Genomic DNA, 12247 nt, shown 5'->3' on the forward strand with positions numbered 1-12247 from the left:
TAAGTCTTTGGGTCCCACTGATATAATATTAGCTCTGCAATAATATGTTTCATACTATGGTACCCCCGCTTTTAGTAAAGTTAGTATAACAAATTAATTTTAGAAAGCAGCAACTACTTTGTTTTATACAACCAACTCCATAGTAGCTGGAGCAACTAGACCTAGTAGTTATTTTAATATTTTGTAGATATTGTGAACATGACCCTTTGTGTCACTTAGAAGAACTCATCATTTGTTCGGTGACTTGTGACTAAATCTTAGATCCAGTCGTACCCTCAAATCCCTGATTTAGGTTTAGAAAATTTCATGTGCTATCATTTTAAATAAGATAATTTAATGGAACGCTTGGAGGTCCTGGGCAGCTCATCGTTAGTGATGGATACGGACTATTTGAAAAGCCCAGATTGAACTGATGCGGTCACAGAGCATAGAACGTAAAGAAAAGGCCAATCAGCAAGAAGCAAGACAAGTCACATGACTATAGCTTTATAAAGGGAGCGTACAGCCCCTGGGGCACTCAGTCTTCCTGTATAGTGTCAGGGGGAACCGCCCGAGACGTGAGATGTGATTTATCAGTAGCCTCTGAGTATTCTAATCTTATTCTTCACTTGGTGCGCAGCAGCATTGTCTGATCTGTCTATTTTTATTTTACATCCTACAAGTCCTATAGTGACTCACAATCTATTGGAGGCTGTTAGATATGTGTAGGATTGTTTCCATTGTGCAAACTGCAGCAAAAACAGGAATAATCTGCAACACAAAGTAATAACAGAGAAGCTGACAACTCATTTATTTTTCAGGAGCAAATCTTGTAAAATACAGACGTTTCTGGTAACAGACGGACCCTTTCTCCAGGTTGTCATTTTTAAAGCTTGAGCATGAAATTTAAATGGTTTAGATATATTTTTGCTCTGCACACGCCCATAACTTCTTCAAGTGCAAAGAACCCTTACTACAGCCTACGATGTCAGGGAGGGAAGTGGTCGTGGAAGGGGCACATTTTTTAATGTTTTGTCATTAATGACTAAATTATCGGGTGATAATTAATTGAGTAGTAGCATGCTGGGACTTGTAGTTTCACAAACACCTGGAGTGTCGCAGGTTAACCAAAACTGTTCTAAGCCTTAGCGTTGGTACGATGGCATCTGTGTATTGATGATACATTTGTGACATTTTGTTATGTCATTTAATTTGAACCTCTAGCCCTAGATGAAACCTGATGGGTTAGAAAATGGATCATGATGGATCATTTCAATCCTTTTAGTCAGTGGAGGTAACCACCGATTGACTAATGATTTTTAGCTGTGAAAATTTAGCCCCTGGAATCATTCTTGGGGGCATATTAGAGTTTCTTTATTTCCTGGATAAATAAAGACTGTAATTAAACATGACTGATGAAAAGTTGAGAAATGAAGAGTCTAGGCAGGTAAATGTATAGGGTGGGCATCTAATTGGATATATAGATATAGGATCTTTTATCAAGAATGTTCAAGAAAGTAGAAAAAATAAGAATTACTTGCTGCAGTTCAGTGATAATGTCAAACGCAAAGACATAATCAATGAGATTCTCCTACAGTCACTGTGAGGAGCTCTGCTACACAATGTAAAATGGAGGGGTATTAATTAGGAAGATCTTTTTACAATCACTGTGAGAAGCTCTGCAGACAATCTAATGAGTAGAATGTTATACAACAATAAGAATCACTGAGTGCCTCACAATATAAGTCACTGTGAGGAGCTCTGTTCACAAGTTAATGGATAGAGGAATGTCATAAACAAAGACATGATGATTGAATACCTCTTTTTACAGTCACTTTGAGGAGCACAACTACAGCACAAGCACAAATCAGCATTAGGAAAGATGGAAATAATGTTTGAAAGAGTTCAAGTAAATTTTAAACTTAATGCTCCAAATTTAAGGAAAACAATGCTTATATAAACATAACTATAAGATCTGGAGCACAGCCACAGTAGTTGTTAATGGAAAAATTCCACGTACACATTAGGCTCTTATCCACCATATCTAGCACACCACTAAATGATTTATTGGATACATTTCCCCCTATTACAAGCTTTTACATTACACTAAGGAAATTAATTTTTGGCAATATAAACCACATTTTAATCTCACTGATCCCTGTTGTGCTAGAGATAAGTGAGAATATTCTAAGCCAAAAATGTTATGTAATTTTAAATTCACCTCTGGAGACAGATGGTGAGATGCGGATAATTCCTACACGTATCCCTCCATCTTCGGAGGACTCGGAGGTGTTTTTGGGAGTTCTGTAACAATGAGGACCCAGGAGCGGTTTACACCCCATCCAGATATACAGCGCAGTCATGTATGAAGTGACCCAGTAATATTTATCAGGAAATTACCTTTATTCTATATATATTTAAATAAAAGCAATAATCTTATGGAAATATCTTTAAGTCCTGGTCACATTTTATATTACATCACCCTGACCTATGGAACACATAGAGTTCCTTTAGGACCTAGGACCGGCGCTAACATTAGGCAAATCTATGAGGCCACACAGAGCCCCGGCTGCTGACATGTAGGGGAGGTAGCTGGCAACTTCTTTCCTATGAATTTGGGGAATTTTGCCCCTCAATGTCAGGAATAGGGTGGGAGTATGACACCGGACTGGGACGTCATATTACAGCGCCATACTCCCTGTCTTACAGGAGCAGAGGATGTGCCCCCCTCCTATTTCCCTCTGCCTACTAAGGTAAAAAGTGTGTGAGTGTGGGAAGGGGGGGGGGTAGGGAAGAAACTCCCAAGGTAGGTAGGTGATCATAGGTATCCACGTATCGGCCAGCAGCCCTAGCAGCCACCGGACACGCGTTCTGTGTGTCTTCCTGTAGCGTAGGATCCTAAGTACTGAGCGTCGAGAATCATAAACACAAATAGATAACACAAATTGATGCAAAGAAAAGAGAAAGGAACACTTGTCGTTAAATGTGTGTTCAGGTTTGTGAGGATACCACCCTTAGCTGGGATGGTAGTTACCCTCTGTGGGATTCGACTCACTCGAGTAGACCAGAATATATCCAAAATAAGACTTTATAACGACAGCACAACACCACAATACATCGACAAGTTGCAGGGTAAATGGTAGCATGTATCCTCCAGCAGCCTCTTGCAGTCAGCACTCCAAAGTAATAATCTCAGTTTCTTTCAGAGTCTTATCCTCCCGCAATATTACAAATACTGATTAGCAAAACAGTTATGGTGTCGCCCAGCCTGGGTTACTGGCTCACACAGACCCTGTCCTGGTAGGGTTTCCTCCAGCGGCACCATGATGCCTGGCCAAGAAACCTTCTCACTGATGTCTTGTACACCAGGATCCTCCAAGCTAGAAGAGCTCTCTTGGCATTCTGCTCTGCCTATATTCTTAGCTGTATACACAGGAAGTAGAGTCAAATGTCTCAAACCTCCCCCTTATAGCAGGGGTCTATCAGTGGACACTTTCGCTACTAGACATACAGTCTCTGTTGCCTTAATTATACAATGGAATGGTTGGACTCAGTTATCTTTTTTGGCTGGATTCACTAAACATGAGGTTACAATATTACCCCAGGGAATGACACTGCACTCTTACTTGAAACAATAAGACTTTTGACACATTGTATCAGCAGTGTTACACCATCTAAATCTGTGATACATTTTGATACAATAATATTTATATTGATACATATTTATACATTTCCCGATGTTATTTCAGCCAGTATATTACTGTGGAGGCACATTGCATATCATTTAGAAGTTCGAACCTCATTACCTCTCAGTTTACCTGTTGACCTAGCTAATTAACGTGACTGCCAGCTAGTTACACCAAATCTAACCTGCACCTCATAACAATGGACATTTGAGACAAATGGTAATTACATTAGCTAATACAAGCAAAATGACTGCTGCTGTCCTGTTATTTTCATACAGTATGGCAATATTCTTTACATTTATACTACATACAATATTGCAGGTAATAGCAAGGGCAAAATGTACCTAAATAACATGAATTAATAATATACATAATACACTGATGCTCTGGTGTATACACTTAGACTGGGCCAAGGATTAAAAAGTACATTAAACTGTGAGAAACGGGTGATGAATACAGAGTTCTCAGTCCATTAGCACCCAGTTTACTTACAAGGTTTATTCACTTACATTATCTTCTGGGCTATCAGCGGTAACAGGTATTTATCAGGATTTAAGGATGCCGGTTGAACACCTGATTTCAACGTCCGGGTGTATGAGCTGTTATACTTCTTTTATAACACTGCATAAGAGTCGTTCGTGTGAAAGCGATACGTTGTACTTACCTCATGGGTCAATGACAGCTTATTACATGCAGAAGGGATCGCTGTTTACAGCAGATAGATATGAACCGGTGGAATTTGTGAATGCAACTGAAAGAGAGAATTGGCGCGACAAAGCTTTTATGTGACTATGGATGTGGCACGGCAGCGGGCACCAGAATCACCTGCATGGGGATGTCAGTAATAGCACCTGAGTCTGCCCCGGAAGCAAAACATGTTTTGGGGAGGTGCAAAATTGCATCTTCGAGCTGGATTTATTCCTAGCACTAACTGAAGACCATAATGTTACTATATACTTATACGTAGTATATTAAGGTTTGGTGATAGGTGAATAAATAGGGGATTTGTAGCAAGTTGTAATATTAACAGCAAAAACAAGTCTGTAAAAAGATTGATTCGTAACTGGACAATATCAGTCATTTTTGACAATGTTGATCGCTGGCTATTAGATTATGTCTCTTATACCGAGGGAACAGTTTAGGAATATTGAAGAAGCCGGTAGAATATAACTGACACATTTGGACTAAACTGAGAACAAGAAACAAGACAGGATAAAACAAACTGCAAATATGGAACTATGATTAGGCTACATGTTATGTGATAATCATACGAGGCTGACTTACTAAGGGGTATAAAATGAGTACAGGGGCGGGGTGGCCCGTGGGCAGGGGGGCAGCGGCCCCATGGGCCGCTCAGTCTTACCGCTATTAGGGCCGGGGGGTAGGCCGGCCGGCCGCCCCCCGTATGCAATATAACCTGTTTTCACCGGCGGGCGCATCTCATGACACGGGATGCCATCGCGTCAGCGCACAGGCGGCCGCATCACGATGACGCGGCCGCATCGCGTATCATGTGATACGGCCGCCTGTGCGCCCCCCCCCCGGGCTGACATCCCCCAGCCCGCGCCTGAATGAGTAACAGCAATAATTAAAAAGACAATTAAGACATACGTATAAACCCAGTCTCAGATTGTAATACATTAAATATCCGTACAAATTTGTTCTTGTATACTTGTATCATTGTTATTATAATTGTCTGTTATGTAAATCATAATTACACTATAATACAACCGCAGAGAAATAATGATGGTGCCATAACGTAGACGTATATTAATAATGTACTGTAATATGAGTATAAAATACTATAATTATCATTATTATCTTTTATTTTTAAGGTGCTGACATATTACACTGCTCTGTGCATTGAGGGGATCATGACAAAAATTACCTACAAACACATGAAATAGAAGGAAAACTCACCCAACTGTTAATTTCCAATAACTTCAAAAAGTTTGTCTTACTCAGCTAAAAAGTACGGAGCTCGTGTTGAGTTGAATGCAATTTACGGTTGCTTTTCTACTTCTGTGCGAACGCTCAAAGCACTAATTCTGAACCTAGAGGTCTGTGCACAAACTCAGATGCAAAAAAGTGAATTATAAGCCAAAAAACGCAAGTTACATTCAACTCAAAGTGAGCTCCTTAGTTTGCAGACAAATGTTGCTTTTCCAGCAAGATCTATGTTTGGAGGAATCGGCAGATTTAATTGAAGCATAAACACCAGACACCTGAGGACTGAGTCATTAAGGAGAGGAAAGCAAATAAAAGGAGCAACTTTGCACCTTGGCAAAACCGTGTTGCATTGTATGGGGAGGTAAACTTAGAGGGCCTGATTTGTTAAGGAAAGTGAGTCAAAAAGAAGTAAGTTTTCTCCTGGAGAAAACCATGTAACAATGCAAGGGGTGTACATTAGTTCATTATTTTGCACATAAGTTAAATATTGCCTGTTTTTCTTGTAGCACAGAAATACTTGATAGATGGGGCAGATTTATATTTGGGGTAGGAAATGTCTTAAATAAATTTTAAATTTCAGTGTTAAAACAAAGTTATGAAGTATTTGTGTGCTACATGACAAAATAAAGCTAGTATATCCTTTATGTGCAAAATAATAAATTCATTTGCACCCTTTTGCCTTGTAACATGGTTTGTCCTGGATCAAATGTACGCCTTTTTTTGCACTGCTTTCCTTAATGACTCAGGCCCTTGATCTCTAAACTGTCCCCACCTTCTGCATTGGTAGAACCCAAATTATTGTGTAAGCTCCTGCGTTATAAGGGTTATATTGCGATTGGGAATATAAAATGTGAAACACGTCAAAAATTACACATGTCCTAATAAACATAAACTAATGCACCTTTTTATACCGTTACGCTGCTACTGATCCTTTAAGACAGAGATAAAAGAGGATCACAGTTATATCTCTTCCAGCTGCTCCTTTATCTACAGAATATATAAATCTGATCCAATACATAAATAGATGTCGTGTACGGAACTTACATTGTCACCTACAGAACACACAGGAAACGTCCTTGAGATTGTGTTCAGATCTGCATATCAGGAAATAATACAGCAATGGGTTGCCCCAGGGACAATTTATACCTTGGTGGCAAACTGCCAGAGCTGTATTTTACCAGCAAGTATCTCCAGATGTTTCTTTTATGAGAAATAGCTGCAGGACACTATCATTGAATATTCATCCTTATTCTGAAATCTTATACTTCTCTTTAAATTCTGACTTAAGCTCGGAGGGTGGAAGGAATACACAATAATTCTCACGCTTGCTGCCGCAGCGCAGTCATGCTGATGTAAAAATGGTAAAATTTCCTTCGACGTTTCAATATTTTCAGCGGTTCACATGGGAGCTGCCATTTTAACAAAATGTTAGCGATGACTTTTCCGTAGATAAATTCAGATGATGGATCTGTCTCACCTACAAGTATATACATAAATTGCACTTTGTGGCATTTGAGAATTAATTACATTTATATCAAACTGATTCAGAGGAATAAACTTTTAGAAATACAAATAAATGTGAAAAAGACACATTTAGCAGATGAAAAGAGATCTAAAATGTTCTGATACATTTTTATTAATAACTAAAGGTTGAATCGCTTAATAGGTCCCTGTATACATATGATAGATAGATAGATAGATAGATAGATAGATAGATAGATAGATAGATAGATAATCATCATCACCATTTATTTATATAGCGTCACTAATTCCACAGCGCTGTACAGAGAACTTACTCACATCAGTCCCTGTCCCATTGGAGCTTACATTCTAAATTCCCTAACACACACACACACACACACAGACACACACACACACACACACACACACACACACACACACACAGACTAGGGTCAATGTAATAGCACAGTATGTTTTTTTTTGGAATGTGGGAGGTAACCAGAGCACCCGGAGGAAACCCACACAACTATGGGGAGAACATACAAACTCCTCACAGATAAGGCCATGGTCGGGAATTGAACTCATGACCCCAGTGCTGTAAGGCAGAAGTGCTAACCACTAAACCCACGGTGCTGCCCGTGCGGCACTTTCAGTCGTTCGTAAAAATCTTTGCAGAAGTTGCATCTGTAGTCATTTTTAGCCACCGTGCTGCCCCAGATATAAGATAGATAGATAGATATGAGATAGATAGATATGAGATAGATAGATAGATCATCATCAACATTTATTTATATAGCGCCAGCAAATTCCGTAGCGCTTTAAAATTGGGAACAAACATTGATAAGACAATACTGGGTAATACATACAGACAGAGAGGTAAGAGAACCCTGCTCGCAAGCTTACAATCTATAGGACAATGGGAGTTAGAAACACAAGGGCATGTGCTACATCATATTGCACAATGGACCAGCTAGAACGCAAAGGTAAAAGTATTGAGTGGGCTGTGTAGCAATGTTGGTCAGAGGGTTGTTGTCTTGTGTTAGCTGTGTAGAGGATGGTAATAGGGTAATCTAGGGAAATTTAAGATGCTGGTTGAGGAATTTCACAACCTTGCCTGAAGAGGTGGATTTTCAGAGAACGCTTGAAGGTTTGAAGACTAGAGAAAAGTCTTACTGTGCGAGGAAGGGAATTCCACAACGTGGGTGCAGCCCGGAAAAAATCCTGTAACCGGGAATGGGAGGATGTGATGAGAGTGGAAGAGAGACGTAGATATTGTGCAGAACGGAAGTGTCGAGTTGGGAGATATTTTGAGACAAGTGAGGAGATGTATGTCGGTGCAATTTTGTTGATGGCCTTGTATGTTAGTAGAAGAATTTTATATTGGATTCGTTGATATACAGGCAGCCAATGTAGAGACTGACAGAGTGACTCAGCAGAGGAAGAATGGTTATAAAGGAAAATCAATCTAGCCGCTGCGTGCAAAATAGATTGTAGGGGTTCAAGTCTGACTTTGGGAAGACCAGTAAGGAGGGAATTGCAATAGTCGATGCGGGAGATGATGAGTGCATGAATTAATGTTTTTGCGGTGTCTTGTGTCAGATATGTGTGTATTCTGGATATGTTCTTTAGGTGTATGTAACATGATTTAGATATAGAGTTGATGTGGGGGATAAACGACAGTTGTGAATCAAGGATTACACCTAGGCAACAAGCTTGCGGGTGGGATTTATAGAAAGATAGATATGAGATAGGTATGAGATAGATAGATAGATAGATAGATAGATAGATGATGAAGAGGAATTGGTCCCAGAACATTGGTTCCTTTCTGTACTTACATTAATAATCATGCTCCATTTAGTGGCAAATTACTAACTAATATCTGTGTGCAGCCTCCAAACAGTTTTCCCAGGTATACGTTTTCATTTGTAACATTGCATCATATTTGCAGTAGACACATTATTCCCTTTCTAGCGTCTGCATCAGAAACTGACAAAAATGTCTTTTCCTTTTTTATTTACTTTGATTATAATCCCCAGCCCGGTCATATCAAAGCCCTGTAGGAATACTGTCATTTAATGTATGGAACATGTACAATATTCTGCTGCAACACCAAAACTTCCTGACCCAGATAGCGAGTAAACATTTCCCACTGATGCATTATACATCTTATACATCTTATTGATCAAAAGTGGGATTTAAACATTCAGTCTGTTCTCTTGATATCTGGTTACAAGACGGCCTGTCTGACGGGTGTCTGATGATATTCAGCGTCCTCCCAGAAGAAAAGAGTCTTTTATGGAAGGGAACTCAATGAAATCTGATGGGATTTTAATCAGAGGAACATCCCTCACTTCTGTTCCAGCCAAGGAAATGTGCTGACATAGAAACACCTCCATTGCTCAATCTGGAGGACAGATTCTGACCCGAGAAACGTCTCTTTTCCTCTAAATATTTCTCACTTCTGCTATTTTAAGAACCTTAAAATTTGTATCTGCTGTAATTACTCTTAATTTGACTGAACTAAAGCAGCAAATATGGCTGAGGTGCAAATAGCTTCACACCTGATTCGCACAAAAGGCAGCTTTTTAAATAAGCTATATATCCTTATTTACTAGCAAGTGCAAAGTTGGAATTTTTCCAGTATTGGGACACGTTCAGATACACAGAGCACAGGGAGAACTGCAAATCAACCTGAAGTGCTTTGTAGTGACCATCAATTGCTGCTGCGATCTGCAGAGTCGCGCAAGTGCAGGCATCAGTGATCATCATCATCATTTATTTATATAGCACCAGAATATTCTGTAGCACTTTACAATTAGGGACAAACGCAGTAATAAAACAATACTGGGTAATACATACAGAGAAGGGGGCCCTGCTCACAAGCTTACAATCTATGGGACAATGGAAGTCGGACACATGAGGTTAAGTCTACATATTGCATTTTGTTCCCTCCAGATTACAAAGGTAAAAAGTGATTAGTTTACTATATGATCCAGTCGCACAGCAATGTTGGTCAGAGGGTTGTTGTCTTGTGTTAGCTGTGTAGAGGGTGGTAATAGGGTAACCTAGGGAGATTAATATGCTGGTTGAGGAATATTATAAGCTTCTCTGAAGAGGTGGGTTTTCAGAGAATGCTTGAAGGTTTGAAGACTAGAGGAAAGTCTTACTGTGCCAGGGAGGGAATTCCACAAAGTGGGTGCAGCCCTAAAAAAGTCCTGTAACCGAGAATGGGAGGATGTGATGAGAGTGGATTAGAGACCCAGATCTTGTGCAGAACGGAGGTGTCTAGTTGGGAGATATTGTGAGACAAGTGAAGAAATGTATGTTGGTGCAGTTTTGTTCATGGCCTTGTATGTTAGTAGAAGAATTTTATATTGGATTCAGTAATAAAACAGGCAACCAATGTAGAGACTGACAGAGTGACTCAGCAGAGGAAGAACATTTGCAAGGAAAAACAATCTAGCTGCTGCGTGAAAATTAGATTGTAGGGGTTCAAGTCTGATTTTTGGAAGACCAGTAATGAGGGAAATTACAATAGTCAAAGCAGGAGATGATGAGTGCATCAATTAGAGTTTTTGCAGTGTGTTGTATGAGATATGTGCGTGTTCTGGAGATGGTTTTTAGATGTATGTAACATGATTTAGATATAAAGTCCCTGGGGGGGAACAAAGGATAGGTGTTTTCCAGATTTCTGCACAATTGTCAGGGCCGGTTACTTGCATATGATACACAGAAGTGAACAAATTCTGACAAAATTCCCGTCTTAACAAGTCTGTAGGAATAAGAGTTATTATATATACATTAGTCTTAGCTGTCCACCTCTTCACAATATATACTTGTCATTTTCATTTTATTTGTAGGATAAAAGATTCCCTTTGGATTTATAAAGGAGCAAATACGGGATTTAGAGGTGTTTGTATTTAACTGCATCTTATATGGAAAATGCGACTTTTGCAATTTAATAACAGTCGAGACACAATTGTCGCTTGTGTGTATACTTTCTTATCTTATTATATTGCCCGTTATAATGGGACTATTGTGAGTAATGTGACTTTAGCATTTATTACTAACATTTTGGAGCCACATTGCTAAGCAATGGTTAGGTGTAAGTATTCACACTTGTACACTTGAGGTATATGTAATGTATATACAAGTATTACTGGTTTTGAGTTGGATGAATCTTGAGATACATCTGTTCGACATACTCATGTAAGTGAGTCTTTTTCTTTGCATGTTCAAAGCGCGAATGTTTCAATCTGCAAATGAGACCAACTTTGTGTAATCCGTGAGGCCAGAGACCGCGATGCAGGAATAACGCACCTGCGCTATTTTCTGGCGGTTGTGCTTGACCTGTATATCACTCTGCCAACCATAAAGGCTACAGGCGCACATAGACCAGCATTTCAACGATTGTTATCCAAAACGGCTTCTGAACAAGCTGTCAAATCCTCAGATGTTTTTCCTGGTGTTGACCCTGATCTTTGTATCGGCTCCATGCTCAGTACCACTTCTCCTGTTCTGTACGCTGAATGTACTTTTCTTTTTCCGGACATATTCTATTTGTATTGTCAAATGCCCTGTTTATTTTTCTCTGCTTTCTGAATGTAATCATCAGGATCTCTTCTGGATAATAGTATTTACTGCACAGTACCACTGATCTCCCTATATCTGTATGGGATGAAATCCTTAATGTATATTCTCATTCTGTATATACGCCCACCTGCACAGTACAATTTATATTGTTCTGTATGTATATAGATTTTGTACAATGTAAGTTAAGATTTCTTTTTAAATACTATATAAAATAGAATTCTGGTTTTACCTCCTTGCTGGCTGGATGATACCGGGCTGTTATTGGTCCCAGAGGAGACTATAAGCCGCAGACTAACCTTGACGATCAGATACAGACTCTCGTCCCCCTTTGTAGCAAAGCTGTCAAACATGATTTTATTCCATGCGATTGTGTTTATTTAGGAACTTAAACTGTAATTAGCAGTTTCCCGGGAGATTTCCTTAATCAAACCACCTTGGTTCTCTATTAAGACTGTTTATATTAATTTTTATTTATTTATCCAATCTAGTCTATGGGTTTTTAACTGTTACGCTGCAATGTACAATGTACTTGGACCCATTATCTGCATTTTACCATCTTTTCCTGCATTTTTGTTTGG

At 39.3% G+C, this 12247-nt stretch overlaps 1 protein-coding gene across 1 annotated transcript in view; it reads right to left on the bottom strand.

Moving 5' to 3' along the window:
* CNTNAP5 (contactin associated protein family member 5) overlaps positions 1 to 12247 on the bottom strand; it is a 298681-nt gene that overhangs the window by 188206 nt on the left and 98228 nt on the right. The window lies entirely within an intron of this gene.

The sequence above is a fragment of the Mixophyes fleayi genome, chromosome 7 (assembly GCF_038048845.1).
Source record: "Mixophyes fleayi isolate aMixFle1 chromosome 7, aMixFle1.hap1, whole genome shotgun sequence".
In the NCBI taxonomy this organism is placed as follows: Eukaryota; Metazoa; Chordata; class Amphibia; order Anura; family Limnodynastidae; genus Mixophyes; species Mixophyes fleayi.